This window comes from Scyliorhinus canicula, unplaced genomic scaffold, assembly GCF_902713615.1.
Source record: "Scyliorhinus canicula unplaced genomic scaffold, sScyCan1.1, whole genome shotgun sequence".
Taxonomy (NCBI): domain Eukaryota; kingdom Metazoa; phylum Chordata; class Chondrichthyes; order Carcharhiniformes; family Scyliorhinidae; genus Scyliorhinus; species Scyliorhinus canicula.
Window position 1 is genome coordinate 58,314 of NW_024055492.1, and position 19,982 is coordinate 78,295.

Genomic DNA, 19,982 nt, shown 5'->3' on the forward strand with positions numbered 1-19,982 from the left:
GGAGGATTGATGACCGAGTGAATCCCTTCCCACAAACGGAGCAGATGAATGGCCTCTCCCCAGTGTGAGTGCGTTGATGTAACAGTAAATCCTTTCTGCTTTTAAAGCTCTTTTCACAGTCAGCACATTTAAAAGGTCTCTCATCATTATGAACAAGTTGGTGTCTCAGGAATTCGGATGACAGAGTGAATCCCTTCCCACACGCGGAGCAGGTGAATGGTTTCTCCCCAGTGTGAGTACGTTGATGTGCCAGTAAATCCTTTCTGCTTTTAAAGCTCTTCTCACAGTCAGCACATTTAAACGGTCTCTGGTCAGAGTGGACCTGACGGTGAGCCCGGAGGTTTGATAAAGCATTAAATCCCTTCCCACATTCCAAACAGGCGAATGGCCTCTCCCCAGTGTGAGTGCGTTGATGTAACAGTAAACGGTTTCTGCTTTTAAAGCTCTTCTCACAGTCAGCACATTTAAACGGTCTCTGATCAGTATGAACAAGTTGGTGTGTCAGGAGGTGGAATGAGCGAGTGAATCCCTTCCCACACACGGAGCAGATGAATGGCCTCTCCCCAGTGTGTGTGTGTTGATGTGTCAGTAAATAATTTCTGCTTTTAAAGCTCTTCTCACAGTCAGCACATTTAAACGGTCTCTGGTCAGAGTGGACCTGACGGTGAGCCCGGAGATTTGACGAAGCATTAAATCCCTTCCCACATTCCAAACAGGTGAATGGCTTCTCGCCAGTGTGAGTGCGTTGATGTGACAGTAAATCCATTCTGCTTTTAAAGCTCTTTTCACAGTCAGCACATTTAAAAGGTCTCTGATCAGTATGAACAAGTTGGTGTCTCAGGTGGTGGGATGACAGAGTGAATCCCTTCCCACACACGGTGCAGATGAATGGCTTCTCCCCAGTGTGAGTGCGCTGATGTGTCAGTAAATAATTGCTGCGTTTAAAGCTCTTTCCACAGTCAGCACATTTAAACGGTCTCTGATCAGTATGAACAAGTTGATGTTTAAGGAGTTGGGATGACAGAGTGAATCCCTTCCCACACACCGAGCAGGTGAATGGCCTTTCCTCAGTGTGAATACGTTGATGAGTTTCCAATTCAGAAGGGTAATTGAATCCCATACCACAGTCCCCACATTTCCACGGTTTCTCCATGGTTATCAACAAGTTATCAGGTGGGATGTAGGTTTGAGGTCACTATCAGATCAGCCGTGATGTTATTAAATGGTGGAACAGGCTCATGGGGCTGAATGTCCTATTGCTGTTTCTTGATTCCAATGGTGCGAATGTCCTCATGTCTCTCCAACTTGGATCATCAGTTGAAGCCAGAGTACGGTGTCTCCCTGATGTAAATGCTGCAATTGAATTTCATGCTGTGTGATTAGTTAAAGCTCAGTTCCAGCTAACTGGAAAATTACTTCCATGTCTGTGTCTCGGTGCTTTTCCAATCACAGTTACTTTTGACATTTTTCCCCAAAGACAAAACAGACAAACGTTTCTCCTTCCACGTTGAAAGGCCGGTCCTGATGAATCAAGTGACTCTGTCAGATCTCAACATGATGTTTGCATCTGCAAATATTCTGTAAAAGGAGATTACATTGAATTATTGTGAATATATAAGACACAAACAGGCCATTCTGTCACAGATTCTGCTGCTGTCCATACTCGGCACACATCTCCGACTGTCACACCTATCAAATCTCAGCCTTTCAGCTGATTTTCGATTCCATTTTCTCTCATGTGCTTGTCCATTTTCCTTTTGGGAACATCTCAGCACTTTCCTCAACTCCTTTCTGTGGTAATGAGTTCCACATTCTGAACCTGTCATAAATAATTTTGTCCGTATTGTCCCCTTGGATTTATTCTTAACTATATTGTTGTTTATTGATGGTCACTCTCACATCGCCCCTCTCCAAACTATAGACAATTTAAAGATTTATAGCAGGTCACTGCTAAATTTGTTGTTGTCGATAGAAAAAAGGCCCCACTCCATTTAATCTTTCCCGAGAGCTGTAATCTCTCATGTTACAAACGTCATCACTGTCAATGCAGGATAGAATTCGCAGAGAGACAAACCTTTCCGTTGAGTTCAGTTTTTTGTGTGCAAATTCTCCAGTTCTAACCCCCTGTAAAAGGAGTTTACAAAAGTCATCACTGTCAATCCAGGATAGAAATTCTGAACAGACAATTCTAGTTTCTCTGGAACATTTTTTCCTCTCTTGTTCCCCCAAAGCTGTAAATCCCCGTCCCACACATTCTCCGTCCTCCCTGAGCTGAAATCCAAACTCATCTCACAATCTGCACCATTTCTTTCCTCCACTTCCAGTTTTCTCCCTCCCTCTCCTCTGCCTGGGTTCAGTTCTCCAGCTCCTGTCTGCAGACTGACAATGAAATCAATGGGTCTTAATGTTGAAGCCTCGTTGACACAGAATATGTCCAGGGTGACTACTCACTTTGAATGCTGTGGTTTTGCTTTCAGGCTGGTGAAATCTCTTTCCAGGGTCAGCACATTGGAAATTCTCTCTCGGGTATTTGTGTATCTTGGTGTTTTCTCACTCACACTGGTGGCTCAGATATTTTTCCAGACAGAACGGAACAAACATTTCTCCTTCTGTATACACATGCTGATGATATTCAGATTCTGATGAATCAAATCACTAAAGCATCTTGATGTGAAGTTTGGTTTGAGTTTCATGTCTGTAAATCCTCTGATATCCTGGAAAAATAATTTTACAAAATCCATCACCGACAGGATACAGGGGGCTTGGGGCCTCCAGCGGGTGTTTGTGAATCCTCCCCGCCCACCTGCCAGGGTTTCCTTCCTTGCCAGAGATCAGAGTCCTGATTGATTTGAGTGCAAAGTGTAAGCTCTTATTTATTGTTTCCCTCCCCGACCTTCTGATGTGAATCACCCTCCAGTGTGTGAAGCAGGATGGTGCCCGTTAACCTGGGCCTGTTCCCGGGAGGGAGGGAGAAGCTCCGCAGCTGCAAACCAGGGAGCTGACAATGATGGTGAAGGGTTTGCTCCAGCTCACAATGCCCGGGGACTGATTGACGGCGGGTTCAGACCAATAGGAAGAGAGGGCGGGCCTGGAAGACGGAACAACAACGGCTGGTCCTCCAGCCAATCAGAGTGAATGGGAGGCGGGGCACAGCCGGGGCTCTCGCTCCCTCCGCATGCGCACGGCCACCCGGGCCTGTCTCAGTGAAAAGCCCGAGCAGCGTTCGCTGGTTCAGCTGCCGTATCCGACCTTCCTATTCGATGCTTGAGCGACACGGAGTGTTTATGAAGCCTCCCGACCCATCCGCCGTCTCTATCCCTCCCTCATGACTCACCTGACTGAATTTATGTGTACATTTCGCACTTCTGACCCCCGGCTGAGGATTTCTACCCGACCGCCTGAATCCTGAGTAGTTATCTGCATTGCGCATGCTCCAGCACACGTGGGAGACCGGGGCTGAGCCCCGCCCCTCATTCATTCTGAATGGTTGGAGGACCAGCCGCTCCACTCGGTCTGCCAGTCCCGCCCCTCTCTTCCTATTGGACCAAAGCCGCCGTCAATCACTCCCTGGGCATTGTGAGCTAGAGCATGCGCAGTGCCGATGCCGGACTCGGCCAGGAGGTTTCACTGAAACCCGGTAGAGGCTCCAAACCCCAATAAGAAGTTTCCGGGCCCGGGTTTGCATCGAGCGGGGGGACAGCTGCGGCCTGCTCCCGGTGACAGGCCTGAGTTAACGGCCGCCGTCTTTATAGAGGCTGCCAACCCACAGGGGGAAAACATCAGAGATCGAGTTTGTTGTGAAACCAATGGGATATTGTAAAACAGGAGGTCAGGGTTACAGTCAACAACAACAACTTCTATTTATATAACACCTTTAACATCATAAATCCTCCCAGTCAGCTTCACAGGAACATTATAAAACAAAGTGAGACACCCAGACACAAAAGGAGATAAAAACTTGGTCAAAGAGGTGAGTTTTAAAGAGTCTGAAAGGAGGTAAGTGAGGTGGAGACGGGTAATTTTCGGGAGGGAATTCAGTGCTTGGGGCCGAGGGAACTTAAAACCATGGCGGAGTAATTAGAATCGGGGGTGTACAAGAGTCCAGGATCAGAGCTGTGCAGATATCTCAGGGGGTTGTGGAGCTGGAGGAGATGACAGACATAGGGAGAGATGAGGCCATGGAGGAATTTGAAAACAAGGGTGAGAATTGACTGGGAGCGAATGCAAGTCTCGGAGCACAGGGATCATGGGGGAAAGGAACTTGCTGTGAATTAAGACATGGGTAGCAGACTTTTGGATGGCTTGAAGTTTCCAGAGGTAGAATGTGGGAGAGCAGCCAGGTGTGTCATGGAATTGTCCAATCGGGAGGTGACGATGGTAAATTGCCTTTGTATCTAAAAAGGTTAGTGGGAATTATGGGGATAGGTGTAGGTGTGGGCTGAGCTAGGGTGCTCTTTCTAAGGGCCGGTGCCGACTAGATGGCGCAAATGGCCTCCTTCTGCACTGTAAATTCTATGAGGTCAGAAGCTCATACTGGATCAAGTGTGAAACCAAATTTACAGAGACTGGCTAAGTTTCAGACTGTTGCCAGGCAGAGGGATAGAATCGGTATGTCAGGAATGGAGATTGGAGCAGGGACCGAACAGTGGATTCAGTCAGCTCCATATTTGATTGAAGTTATTTAGTCAGCAGGAAGAGAACCAGAATGAGCCTTAAGTCTGATATCCGGTATAACTTAGTTCGAGAGGGAGAGGAAAAACGAAGGAAACCTTGGAAGATTTGGAGAAACGAGTTTCACGATTGCTCATCAAGTCTCCACATGGTCAGTTCTGGACACAATGTTCACATCTGTTATTCTATTTCGTCAGTCAGAGTCATTCAGATTAATGTCTGTCACAAGTCATGAATGAATTGACTTATAAGGCATATTCTTACCACTAATTATATAACTTTGGTAAAAGGATACAGAAATAATAATCAAATACTTTACTTGGATTTCAGCCCAGGGAGAAGGGAGAGTGTGTGGGACGGGGATTTACAGCTTTGGGGACAGAAGAGAGAAAAAATGTTCTGCAGAAACTGGAATTAATTGTTCTGAATTTCTATCCTGTACTGATAGTGTGACCTTTGTAAACTCCTTTTACAGGGCATTAGGAGAGGATTTTCATATAGGAAACACAAACTAAATATCCCATTAAGATCTGACAGTGTCACTCAATTGCTCAGGACCTGAATATCCTCAGACGATGAATGTGGAATGAAAAATGTTTGTTCTGTTTGTGGGAAAATATTTCAAACACCAGTGTGACTGGAAAAGCCCCGAGACACACACACACACCCCTGAGTGAATGTGTTCCAGTGGACGGACTGTGGAAAGAGCTTTAACCAGTTATACAGCCTAATAAAACATCACACCATTCACTAAGGGGAGAAACCATACACGTGTTCTGAGTGAGGACCCAAGCTTCACTTGATTGTCTAAAGAGGAAATGGACAAAGACACTGACTCCATGGAGCTACCATGGAAACCGTGGGGTATGATTTTCGCTCGGGGGTTTCCAAAATGCGAGAGGTCCCGGGTTCGTATCTCGGACGAGCTCTGCAAAGTGCTTGACTGGGGAGGTGATGGTGTAGTGGTATTGTCCCTGGATGAGTAATCCCGAGACCCAGCACAATTCTCTGAGAATGCAGGTTCAAACCCCACCACGGCAGATGTTTCATCGTGGCTTGTATTTGAACTTGAATCCAGTAAATCAGCGGCAGCACAGTGGTTAGCACAGTTGCTTCCAGCTCCACTGTCCCAGGTTCTATTCCTGCTTGGGTCACTGTCTGTGTGGAGTCTGCACGTTCTCCTCGTGTCTGCGTGGCTTTACTCCGGGTGCTCTGGTTTTCCCCCAGTCCAAAGATGTGCAGGTTTGGTGGAGTGGCCATGCTAAATTTGGCCCAAAAGGGTTAAGTGGGGTTACTGGGTTATGGAGATAGGGTGGAGGTGTGTGCTTGAGAAGGGCTCTTTCCAAAGGCCAGTGCAGACTCGATGTGCCGAATGGCCTGTTCTGCACTGTAAATTCTATGATTGTGGAAGTTGGATGTTAAACAATTTCGTGAGAATTAGGTCAAAGGAGCAAAGGGTAAGTCTCACAGACAAGATGAACGCTGAGAGAGCATGATGGGAGATAGCAGGTAAAGAGGAGAAAGATGTGAGTTCAGAATTTGGACAAGAAATGTCTTTGAGGCAGTTTTATTGAGTGGTTTAGTGGAAAAGGACCTGTAGAATCAGCTGATTGGATTGTTTCAATGGGTGAGGTTTTCCAGACCTTCCTGCTGGCTGGAACTTCCAGTCCCACAGATCTCTCAGTCTGCTGTTCCGGTTCATTGGTTGCCTCATTGGCTTTGCTGTAGGCCTCTTGAGGTCTGTGGAAGAACTCCCGGAGCCTCATTCGCCTGATGAATTCTCTGGAGCGGAAAAACTATGACATCATCTTCGCAGCCTTCAACGCGTCATCGATGAAGACGAACATCTTGCCAAGGCCACCCCACACCCCCACTTCTTGCTTTCAAACAACTGTGCAACCTCAAACAGACCATTGCTTGCAGCAAACTACCCAGCCTTCATGAGAACAGTAACCATGACACCACACAACTCTGCCATGGCAACCTCTGCAAGAGGTGCCCAATCATCAACATGGGCACCACCATGATACGCGGGAACACTGCCCACCAGGTACGTGGTACATACTCGTGCGACTCGGCCAACGTTGTCAACCTCATACGCTGCAGGAAAGGATGTCCCGAGCATGGTACATTGGCAAGACCATGCAGACACTGTATGAAGTTACTGTGAAAAGCCCCTAGTCACCACATTCTGGCACCGGTTGGCAAAGCTGGTTTAGGAATTTAACCCGCGCTGCTGGCTTTGTTCTGCATCACAAACCAGCTGTCTAGCCCACTGAGCTAAACCAAAGACAATTGCCAGGCAGGAATGTTCCGCACACATGACTATGGCCTCAACCAGAACCTTGGATTCATTTTGCATTACATTCACCACCCACCATCTGGCCTGGGCTTACAAAATCTGACCAACTGTCCTGCCTTGAGACAATTCACACATCTTTAACCAGTGATTATCTCTCTCCAGTCGCATCATCTGGACCAGTAAAGACTAAGGAGAAGGTTCTCAATAAACTGAAAGGTCCGAAGGTGGATAAATCACCTGGAACGGATTGACTACACCCCAGGGTTCTAAAAGAGATAGTTTAAGAGATTGTGGAGGCATTGGTGGTGATGTTTCAGGAATCACTGGAGACAGGAAGGGCCACAGAGGACTGGAAGTCGCTAACGTAACACTGCTGTTTAAGAAGGGAATTTATAGGCCGGTTAGCCCAACTTCGGTCATTTGTAATATTTTAGAGTCCATTATTAAAGATGAGATCGGAGAATACTTGGAAGTGCATGATAAAATACAGTAGTCCCCCGTTATACCGCGCTCTGCAATACCGCGGTTCACGATATACGGCGGGGGGGGGGGGGGGGGGGGGGTGGCTTATGGACCCCAACTTACTTGACTCATTTTAAACTCTTTTTGAAACAGCACCTTTTTTAGCCACGATGATTAGACCGATTAGCCGTGATGATTAGAACGATTAGCCGCGATGATTAGACTGATTAGCCGCGATGATTAGAACGATTAGCCGCGATGATTAGACCGATTAGCCGCGATGATTAGCCGTGATGATTAGACCGATTAGCCGCGATGATTAGCCGTGATGATTAGACCGATTAGCCGCGATGATTAGAACGATTAGCCGCGATGATTAGACCGATTAGCCAAGATGATTAGCCGCGATGATTAGAACGATTAGCCAAGATGATTAGCCGCGATGATTAGAACGATTAGCCGTGATGATTAGACCGATTAGCCGCGATGATTAGCCGTGATGATTAGAACGATTAGCCGCGATGATTAGACCGATTAGCCGCGATGATTAGAACGATTAGCTGCGATGATTAGAATGATTAGCCGCGATGATTAGACCGATTAGCTGCGATGATTAGACCGATTAGCCGCGATGATTAGCCGTGATGATTAGACCGATTAGCTGCGATGATTAGCCGTGATGATTAGACCGATTAGCCGCGATGATTAGACCGATTAGCCGCGATGATTAGACCGATTAGCCGCGATGATTAGCCGTGATGATTAGACCGATTAGCCGCGATGATTAGACCGATTAGCCGCGATGATTAGCCGTGATGATTAGAACGATTAGCCGCGATGATTAGACCGATTAGCCGCGATGATTAGACCGATTAGCCGCGATGATTAGCCGTGATGATTAGACCGATTAGCCGCGATGATTAGACCGATTAGCCGCGATGATTAGCCGTGATGATTAGACCGATTAGCCGCGATGATTAGACCGATTAGCCGCGATGATTAGCCGTGATGATTAGACCGATTAGCAGCAATGATTAGACCGATTAGCCGCGATGATTAGACCGATTAGCCGCGATGATTAGCCGCGATGATTAGACCGATTAGCCGCGATGATTAGCCGTGATGATTAGACCGATTAGCCGCGATGATTAGACCGATTAGCAGCAATGATTAGACCGATTAGCCGCGATGATTAGACCGATTAGCAGCAATGATTAGACCGATTAGCCGCGATGATTAGACCGATTAGCCGCGATGATTAGCCGTGATGATTAGACCGATTAGCCGCGATGATTAGACCGATTAGCAGCAATGATTAGACCGATTAGCCGCGATGATTAGACCGATTAGCCGCGATGATTAGACCGATTAGCCGCGATGAGTAGCTGCGATGATTAGCCGTGATGATTAGACCGATTAGCCGCGATGATTAGACCGATTAGCCGTGATGATTACCCGCGATGATTAGAACAATTAGCAGCAATGATTAGACCGATTAGCCGCGATGGGTAGCCGCGACCGATTAGCCCGATTACCCAGCCATAAAAGGGATACCTTTTCCAGTGCAGGTATCTTCGAGTTCAGTTACTGTCGTTCAAAATATTTAAGCGCAAGTCTTACACAGTAAAGCAAAAGATACATTTGAGAGACCGGCTTCGAAACGGGGAAGCGAAGGCAAAATTCTCCAGAGAGACTGGTGTACCATCAGTGGTGAACAGAGATCCGCCGACTCAGGAGCAGCAGCAGCCTTTCCCGACATCCTCAAGAACTACATGGTGCAAGAGGAGCTGACCCCAGAGCAACTCTACAATGCAGATGAGTCAGGGCTCTAAGACTCTGGGGTACAAGCAAGCGAAGAACAGGCTCACCATCCTGTTTGCCAGCAATGCCACGGGAACACACAAGCTGAAGCCATTGATTGTGGGCAAATTCAAGTCTCCTCGATGCTTTCACCACATCAACATGGAGAACCTACCCATTACCTACCGGAACTCTGGCAAAGCCTGGATGACAGCTTCCTTATTTAAGGAGTGGTTCTTCAAGTTCTTCGTACCCAGTGTCAGGGACCACCTTAGTGCCCGCAACTTACCGCAGAAGGCCACACTCCTACTGGACAACTGCTCAGCCCACCCTCAGGGAGATGTTCTCAAGACCAGGGATGGGCAGATCCAAGTGCTCTATCTCCCAAAGAACACCACCAGCAAGATCCAGCCATGTGATGCTGGCATCATTCAGACCTTCAAGTCTGTGTACAAAAAGGAACTGATCCTGGAAATGATAGACTCTCCTCTCACTGTCCCAGATTACCTGAAAGCCATCACCATCAAGGATGCCTGTTATCTGGCAGGGAAGGCCTGGGGAGCTGTGACGGAGAAGACCATCGCCAACTGCTGGAACAAGGCCCTAGGAGCAGCACTCCCTCGACCCCTACATTACTCAGATGAAGAGGACTTCGTAGGCTTTACTGAAGCAGAGATCAGGGCAGCTGAGGAGAGGCTAGAGGACCACCTGGATGAGAACCTAACACTCCAGGATTGGGTGAACAGGTGGTCAGCAGCAGAGGATGACATGGCACCCGCAGAAACATTCACAGAGGAGGAGATCATCGACCAGGTCACCCAAGAGGAGGCAGAAGAAGAAGAAGAACCCCAGCCCACAGTGGCAAAGAGCCACTCGGATGCCATCACGCACCTGAAGTGGCTCATAGCATACACAGAGCAACAGGACTTCGACCCCATATACATCCTACACCTGAAGAACCTCCAGAGGCAAGCACAAGTCAAGATGAGGAAGGGGATGTGCCAGAAGAAACTCACAGACTTTTTAAAATGATTTTTAAAAATATGCTTGTAAGTACAATTTTAAGTATATTATTGTATGTATATATTATTGTATATATTTTAATAAATTTAAAACTTGATTTAAGACTTGAACGAACTTTGATGTTTTTTATTTAAAATGCCCTTCCATTCAGCAATGTTCAGCACAGTCAGCGATGTTTCCTCCCGTTCATTCATTTGGATATCCGCCATCTTGGATATCCGCGGCTCGGTGGCTGTCTTGGACCCGAACACCCGCGATATAACGGGGGACTGCTGTAGTACTGAGTCAACACGGCTTTGTCAAAGGGAGGTCATGTCTGACAAATCTGTTAAGAGTTCTTTGAGGAGGTAACAAGGAAGGTAGACAAAGGAAAACCAGTGGACATGATTTATTTAGATTTCCAGAAGGCCTTTGACAAGGTGCCGCAGAGGAGACTGTGAAATACATTAAGAACCCATGGTGTTAAGTGTAAGATCTTGACATGGATAGCGGATTGGCTGACTGGCAGAAGGCAGAGAATGGGCATAAAGAGGTATTTTTCAGAATGGCAGCCGGTGACTAGTAGTGCGCCTCAGCGGTCTGTGTTGGGACCACAACTTTTCACAATATACATTAATGATCTCGAAGAAGGAACTGAAGGCACTGTAAATTTTCAGATGCTACAAAGATCTGTAATGGGACAGGTAGTATTGAGGAAGCAGGCGGGCTGTAGAAGGATTGGATCAGGTGAGCAGAGTGGGCAGTGAAGTGGCAAATGAAATACAATGTGGAAAGGTGTGAGGTTATGCACTTTGGAAGGAGGAATGGAGGCATAGACTATTTTCTAAATAGGGAAATGCTTAAGAAATCAGAAGCACAAATGGACTTGGGAGTCCTAGTTCATGATTCTCTTCAGGTTAACGTGCAGGTTCAGTCAGCAGTTAGGAAGGCAAATGCAATGTTAGCATTCATGGAGAGAGGGCTAGAATACAAGACCAGAGATGAACTTCTGAGGCTGTATAATGCTTTGGTCAGACCCCATTTGGAGTATTGTGAGCAGTTTTGGGCCCCGTGTCAAAGGAAGGATGTGTTGGCCTTGGAAAGGGTCCAGAGGAGGTTCACAAGAATGATCCCTGGAATGAAGAGCTTGTCGTATGGGAAGGTTGAGGACACTGGGTCTGTACTCGTTGGGAGTTTAGAAGGATGTGGGGAATCTTATTTTAAAATTTAGAGTACCCAATTCATTTTTTCAAATTAAGGGGCAATTTAGCGTGGCCAATCCACCTGCGCTGCACATCTTTGAGTTGTAGGGAGAAACCCACACAGACACAGGAAAAATGCACAAACACAGGGTTGAGTCTGCTCTGCCAGTCAATCATGGCTGATATATTTCTAATCCCCATTCTCCTGCCTTCTCCCTACACCCCCGATTCCCCTTATTAATCAATAACCTATCTATCTCTGTCTTAAAGACATGTCTAACAGTAAGATAAAAGCAACTTACTGCGGATGTTTCAACCTGAAACAAAAACAGAAAATACTGGACAATCTCAGCAGGTCTGGCAGCCTCTGTGGAGCGAGATGGCAGCTGCCGTTTCGAGTCTGGGTGACTCTTCGTCAAAGCTGGAGAACTGGAGATTGGGTGAAATTTATACTGGAGAGAAAGAGAAAATGCTGGGAAATCTCAGCAGGTCTGGCAGCATCTGTAGGAAGTCCAATGTCTCTTTGTCAATGTCAAAGAGTCATTGGACTCGAAACGTTTGCTCTTTTCTACTCCCTACAGATAGAACATGGAACATACAGTGCAGAAGGAGGCCATTCAGCCCATCGAGTCTGCACCGACCCACTTAAGCCTCACTTCCACCCTATCCCCGTAACCCAATGACCCCGCCTATCCTTTTTGGTCACTAAGGGCAATTTAACATGGCCTATCCACCTAACCAGCATGTCTTTGGACTGTGGGAGGAAACCGGAGCACCCGGAGGAAACCCACGCAGACACGGGGAGAACGTGCAGACTCTGCACAGACAGCGACCTAGCGCGGAATCCAACCTGGGACCTTGGCACTGTGAAGCCACAGTGCTAATCACTTGTGCCACTGTGCTGCCCACATCTGCCTACAGATGCTACCAGAGCTCCTGAGATTTTCCAGCATTTTCTCTTTCGTTTCAGATTCCAGCAGCCGCAGTAATTTGCTTTGATTCACATTTATACTGTTGGGGGTGGCGAGGGTGGGGTGGGCCTGGGGAGTGGATCATTTGGGCTGGATAGAGGGCCGGCAATAGGTGAAGATTGACAAAGATGTCTTGGATGGAAAGACAAAGGGAATGTCAATGACGGTGATCAAGGCTAAAAAGGCTGCTAATAGTGGCACATTCGGATATTAGAATGTGTTAATGACAGAACAACGGTCAGCAGCATGTCAAAGGACAGTAGGAACAGGGAGCTGTGGGGTGGGGGGTAATGTTAAAGGGAAAACAGATCAGTGGAAGGTGGTGAAGGGGGAGGAGGGATTTCACAGTCTGAAACTGTTGAGCAGACTGTTAAATCCGCATGGCTGTATCGGAGGATGGGGGCTGTTCCTCGGCTTTGTGCTGAGCTTCGGGGGAACATAGCAGCAGGCCAAGATCGGACATGTGGACATGAGAGCAGGACAGTGAGTTGAAATGGCAAGCGACAGGAGAGCCTGCCACCAGCTTGTGGATGGAGCGACGGTGTTTTCCAAAGCGGTCACCCAGTCGGTATTTAGTCTCTCCAATGCAGAGTAGATGGCATTTGGATCAGCAAATGCAACAGGCCAGATTGAAGGATGTCTTATAGTAATGTGTACTCAAAAGGACATACACAAACGATACTGTAACTGACTTAGAGGAAATGCAAAAGACTTAACTGAACCAGCTTTGAGAAAGAAAATCGGTCTTCCTGATAGAGAAACAGGAAAAGCCAATGTGGGAATCCAGGCTCAGTGCGGATTTGCTGTCAGCCCTCCTTTCTTATACATGAATGGGATTAAGATGCCAGAATGTTTTACACCAAAACAGAGGGTCAAATATAATGAAAATATATTTCTTAAATCTCCTACCTGTGAAAATATTTGATTGTTTTTAAAAACTAACTGTGGCTAATCTCACAATGAACACAAGGGAACTTGTATTACACAGTGACACGATTTATTTTCTCTGTCAATCACGTTGTCATTCAATGTTGTATATTTCAGAGTCTCGATTTACATCAGGACATTACTTTCAAATAACAGTAAGATTGAAGTAATGGGGGGCAGCACGGTGGCCTAGTGGTTAGCACAGCTGCCTCGCGGCGCTGAGGTCCCAGGTTCGATCCCGGCTCTGGGTCCCAGGTTCGATCCCGGCTCTGGGTCACTGTCTATGTGGAGTTTGCACATTCTCCCCGTGTCTGCCCCCACAACCCAAAAAAATGTGCAGAGTAGGTGGATTGGACACGCTAAATTGCCCATTAATTGGAAAATCTAAATTAAAAAAAAAAAGATTGGAGTAATGGAACATTAAAAAAAATAAATTTAGATTACCCAATCCATTTACTCAATTAAGGGGCAATTTAGCATAGCCAAACCACCTACCCTGCCCATCTTTGGGTTGTGGGGGCGAAACCCACGCAGACACGGGGAGAATGTACAAACTCCACACAGACAGTGACCCAGAGCCGGGAACGAACCTGAGACCTCGGCGCCGTGAGGCAGCAGTGCTAACCACGGTGCCACCATGCTGCTCTGAGTAATGGGACATTACATGATTGAACAGAAAGTATTGCTGAACAAATGGTTTTACATTTTGAAGTGCAGACTGAGTTCTGAATCTTATAGTCTTGTCAGTTGAGACATCTGCTGGGGTTCAATCCTGGCTCCTGGTCACTGTCCCTGTGGAGTTTGCACATCCCTTCCCCCCCCCCCCCCCCCCCCTGTTTGCATGAGTTCCGCACGCACAACCCAAAGATGTGCAGATTAGGTGGATTGGCCATGCTAAATTGCCCGTTAATTGGAGAAAAAGCAATTCGGTCTTCCTAAATTTATTTTTATAAAGTTGAGACATCTGTCTTATTTAGTGTGAGGAAAGTTTGCACAAACTAATTTTGAAACTGAATATCACCGGAATGTTCAGGACGCAATGAGAAGAAAAAAGATGTTCCCATTTTGACACAGTTCACATATTAGCAGTTTGTTCATGCACAACAGAATTTAATGGGTTTACAGATGCAGATGAACAAATTTAATCACCATCTCAAACATGTCTCAATGTACAATAAAAGCGCAGTGGGTTAGCACTGCCGCGGCGCTGAGATCCCAGGTTCGATCCCGGCTCTGGGTCACTGTCCATGTGGAGTTTGCACATTCTCCCCGTGGGTTTCGCCCCCACAACCCAAAAACGTGCAAGCTAGGTGGATTGGGCACTCTAAATTGCCCCTTAATTGGAAAAATGATTGGGTACACTAAATTTATAAAAAAAAGAAAAAAAAAATGTACAATAAAAGCAACTTACTGTGGATGCTGGAATCTGAATCAGAAACACAAATACTGGACCCTCCCAGCAGGTCTGGCAGCCTCTGTGGAGAGAGATGGCAGCTGCCGTTCCGAGTCTGGGTGACGCTCTGTCAAAGCTGGAGAACTGGAAATCGGGTCAGATTTATACTGTGGGGAGGGGGAGGGGAACATTGGGGCTGGATAGACGGCCAGCGATAGGGGGAGGATGTCTTGGAAGGAAAGACAAAGGGAATGCAAAAGGCGGTGATCAAGGCTAAGAAAGGTGCTGATGGCGCATTAAGAGATGAGAATGTGTTAATGGCAGAACAAAGGTAAGCAGGGAGCCAAAGGACAGGAGGAACAGGGAGCAGATTGCTCAGGTGGGGGGAGGGGGAGGGGGGGACGACGACAATGGTGAGGGAAATTTCCCTTATTCGAAACATTATTGATGTCACTCATCTAAATTTGCAGATGAGTTGTATCCTTGCTATTTGTTGTTCAATAGTTAAGCGAATGCATTACCTTACACCCGCAAAGTTCAACTGATACCCTGCAAAATACTCTGTGATGGAGACTGGCAGGAATCGCAGGAGGAGTTCATTGTGTTAATTCTGAATGGTTTTCTAATGTGCTGACATTTTATGATTCTAATATTAGATCGATTTCTCCGCCAATTGTCTAAGTTTTCAGTTGAATAGCACTCTGACAATAGAAGGTCCTTCAGTGCAATAAGGATGCACAGTTTACTATTCTCGGTCAGTGCGCTAAGCGATGTTCTCTGTTTCTGTAGTGTAGCGATTATCATGTTTGCTTAAAGGCCCTCGTTTTAAACCCCCACAGAAACATTATCAAACCCCATTGGTTTCCGTGTGTGGAAAAGTTACATGATTGTCATTTTCATTGTTCATTTACACCCATCCTGAATTGCCCTTGAATTGGGTCGCTGAGTGAATCTGCCGTGTGGAACCCCGGTCCCCAGAGCTTCAGCCTGGTTCTCTGCTTTACTGGTCCAGAGCCAGTTACACTATTCACCCACCAGCCACTCCCCCAGTGAATCCACTGTCCAATATTACCTGGTCCAGAGCCAGTTACACTATTCACCCAGCAGCCACTCCCCCAGTGAATCCACTGTCCAATATTACCTGGTCCAGAGCCAGTTACACTATTCACCCACCAGCCACTCCCCCAGTGAATCCACTGTCCAATATTACCTGGTCCAGAGCCAGTTACACTATTCACCCACCAGCCACTCCCCCAGTGAATCCACTGTCCAATATTACCTGGTCCAGAGCCAGTTACACTATTCACCCAGCAGCCACTCCCCCAGTGAACCCACTGTCCAATATTACCTGGTCCAGAGCCAGTTACACTATTCACCCACCAGCCACTCCCCCAGTGAATCCACTGTCCAATATTACCTGGTCCAGAGCCAGTTACACTATTCACCCACCAGCCACTCCCCCAGTGAATCCACTGTCCAATATTACCTGGTCCAGAGCCAGTTACACTATTCACCCACCAGCCACTCCCCCAGTGAATCCACTGTCCAATATTACCTGGTCCAGAGCCAGTTACACTATTCACCCACCAGCCACTCCCCCAGTGAATCCACTGTCCAATATTACCTGGTCCAGAGCCAGTTACACTATTCACCCACCAGCCACTCCCCCAGTGAATCCACTGTCCAATATTACCTGGTCCAGAGCCAGTTACACTATTCACCCACCAGCCACTCCCCCAGTGAATCCACTGTCCAATATTACCTGAATAGAATATCTTACAAGTGTGTATCATTCGCTCTGACATGTACCTCAAAATACATTCAGGATCAGCTGAAAATTGCCGGCACACTGAGCAGGAACACAGATGCTCCTATTTTGACTCGGCACAAATATCAACAGTTCGTTCAATGGCGACAAATGCAGGTCAGAGGCTGGGAATCCTGCAGCGAGTAACTCACCTCCTAACTCCACAAAGCCTGCCCACCATCTACAAGGCACAAGTGAGGAGTGTGAGGGAATACTCTCCACTTGCCTGGATGGGTGCAGGAACTCACCAAAGGCATCTCAGACAGCACCTTTCAAACTCAAGACCCTGACACCCTGAAAGTTTCCTTCCAGCCACTCCCCATCCTGACCATTTTCACAGTAACTTCATTGCATTGTTAATGTAAGATTACTTGTGACAGTGATTAAGATTATTATTACTTGGAAATATATCGGCTGTGCCTTCACTGTGACTGGGAAATAATCCTGGAACCGTGGGTTTGAGTAGGGTGATCATGGCTCGGCACAACATCGAGGGCCGAAGGGCCTGTTCTGTGCTGTACTGTTCTAACTCCCTCCCTAGCAGCACTGTAGGTGTACCTACACCAATGAACTGCAGCTGTTCAGGAAGCAGCTCACCACCACCTTCTCAAGGGCAAAGAGTTCTGGACAATAAATCCTGGCCTCGCCAGCGATATTCACATCCTCAAATGAATCAAATGAATCAGACAAATCGCTGCCTGAATCCACCATCATGGAGTCACCTGGATTAGTGAATAGAGATAAGGGAATGTCCACTCACACAGTCAAGCTTTTTGAAAATGTCTCGATTTTCTCGGGGATGTATTGATTCTCTGCAGTGTGAGCTCAGGTTCTCAAAGCAAACCCAACGTGAACCGATCCCGCTGTCTGAACCGGAAAGAAATGAACAAAACCCCATGGTGGGTTAGCATAAATGCTTCACAGCTCCAGGGTCCCAGATTCGATTCCCGGCTGGGTCACTGTCTGTGTGGAGTCTGCACGTCCTCCCCCTGTGTGCGTGGGTTTCCTCCGGGTGCTCCGGTTTCCTCCCACAGTCCAAAGATGTGCGGGTTAGGTGGATTGGCCATGCTAAATTGCCCGTAGTGTCCTAATAAAAGTAAGGTTAAGAGGGGGGGTTGTTGGGTTACGGGTATAGGGTGGATACGTGGGTTTGAGTGGGGTGATCATGGCTCGGCACAACATTGAGGGCCGAAGGGCCTGTTCTGTGCTGTACTGTTCTATGTTCTATGTAAAACGTGCTGCTGGCCAATAAAAAGTAACTTCATAGGGCTCGTCCGGGATTTGAACCCGGGATCTCTCACATTTTCATGCAGCATAAACCCCGAAGCGAGAATCTTACCCCTAGACCAACGAGCTGGTAAGAAGGAGGTGATTGAGGCAACAGATACTTTCATTGCCATCCACAGCCAATCAGCTACATGCGGAAAATGCTGGGATATCTCAGGCAGTCAGGCAGCTTTTGTGGACAGGGAAACAAAATTCATCTTTCACCTCCTTGACCTTCCATTGAAACCGGGAAAGGCTAGAAATATAGAAAATTAGAAGCAAGTGAAATCCCGGAGGGAGGAAACAGAACAACAGGAAAGGGCTCTGATAGGGGGCAAGTCAGGAGAGATTAAATGGGAAGAGGCCTTGGGTCCCTGGCCACAGAGTTCGGTTAGCATCAAATCAGAGAATAAAGACACCACAGTGTGAGGCCATTCCGGCCGCCGTGTCTGTGCCAGCTCTCTGTTAGCGCAATGGAAGAAACAAAGAAACAATAGATGTGTCTGGAGGAGCTATCGATGGCAGATTGATCAACAACTACCGCCCGGACACAAAGAACAAGTGGAAACAAGATTCAACCCAAAACTGCGATGTGAGGACACACAAAATGGGTGCAGCATTTACAGTGTGAAACTGCAGAACACACACTGAGTGTGAAAGCTGTATTGAGCCCAGTGGAAAGATGCGCTGCTGTTCCTCGAGTGTCTGTTGAGCTTCTTTCGAACTCTGCACATGTGCTGTATCATTCTAGAAAACAGAATATTCAGTTTCACAGAAGCTTATTTCGTCCGTTTGCATGATGGGAATTGGAATTCGAAACACAAACAGACCAGCCATGGTCTCAGTGAATAGCAGAACAGGCTGAAGGGACCGAATGGCCGACTTCTGCTTCTATCTCATCTGTTTGTATGTGCTACCGTGTGTGTATCATGCTATAAAACAAACCAGTTAGTATCACAGAATCAAATGTCGTCTGTTTGCATGATGGGAATGTGGAATTCGAAACACAAACAGAGCAGCAAGCTTATTGAAGTCTTTCAACACTAGGTTAAAGTCCAACAGGTTTGTTTCCAATCACTAGCTTTTGGAGCACTGCTCCTTCATCAGGTGAATGAAGAGGTGGGTTCCATAACCACATATATCGACAGTCAGTGATGGAAGGTGATACATTGAATGCGAGTCTTTGTATCATTGACTGTTGTCTATATATCTGGTGGTAGAACCCACCTCTTTACACACATGAGGAAGGAGCTGCGCTCCGAAAGCTCGTGTTTGAAACAAACCTGTTGGACTCTAAACTGGTGTTGGAAGACTTCTTACTGTGCCCACCACAGTCCAACGCCGTCATCTCCCCATCTTATTGAATAGTAGAACAGCCTGAAGGGGCCGAATGGCCAACTTCTGCTTCTATTTCACCTGCTCCTATGTTTGAAAACAGAGAGGAACCATTGACTGAGACAGCAACTTAAGGCAGTGCCGTGCAGAGGGGGGGCGGGGGGGGGGGGGGGGGGGGGCGACGGTGCGCTGGCCCCGGGGATCCATTGGATGGGGGCAGTAGCGTGAAGAGAACGGAGCGCGCCTGCGCACCGTGGTCGGTCGGAGCGTGCCTGCGCACCGCGGTCGCAGCTGGTGAAGAGGCGGCTTTGCACTCGGCGGCTGGAGCGTGAACAAAAAGGGCGCAAATTCTCCCGAATCGACGGCAATCAATGCCACCATGGGTGAGTTTTATTTATTCTTTATCTTTATCTTTTGATCCATTTTTAAACTCTCCTCTGCACCCTCTCTATAGTTGTCAACTTACTAAACTGTTGGGTTACGGGTATAGGGTGGATACGTGGGTTTGAGTAGGGTGATCATTGCTCGGCACAACATCGAGGGCTGAAGGGCCTGTTCTGTGCTGTCCTGTTCTATGTTCTACTTGATTGCAAGCTGCTGGAGCTCGGGTCTTGAACAGAGCTTTTATATCTGGATTTGGGGACCCTTTATGCACTGGCATAGTGCAAAAACAGGCCCCACATGACCAGGGTTTTGTGAAGAAGAAGGGATCTGGAAATGTGTCGACTGTGAAAATTATATTTGTGGAAATTGGGTGAAGTAATGCCGGTGTTTGATGAGACTTGGTGCTAAGGCTTTAGAGAAATGAAGATAGAATTTGATTTGAAGAAGTTCAACGTTTTGA

The 19,982-nt window shown here is 47.2% G+C and overlaps 1 long non-coding RNA gene across 1 annotated transcript; it reads right to left on the bottom strand.

Annotated features, from left to right (window-relative positions):
• Positions 1-533: 533 nt before the first annotated feature.
• On the bottom strand, positions 534-3,413 carry LOC119960230. Its single transcript, XR_005459346.1, has 3 exons — positions 3,335-3,413; positions 2,452-2,714; positions 534-1,578 (listed from the first exon to the last, which is right to left on the bottom strand). It is a non-coding gene; the product is annotated as an uncharacterized LOC119960230 (long non-coding RNA).
• Positions 3,414-19,982: the final 16,569 nt, after the last annotated feature.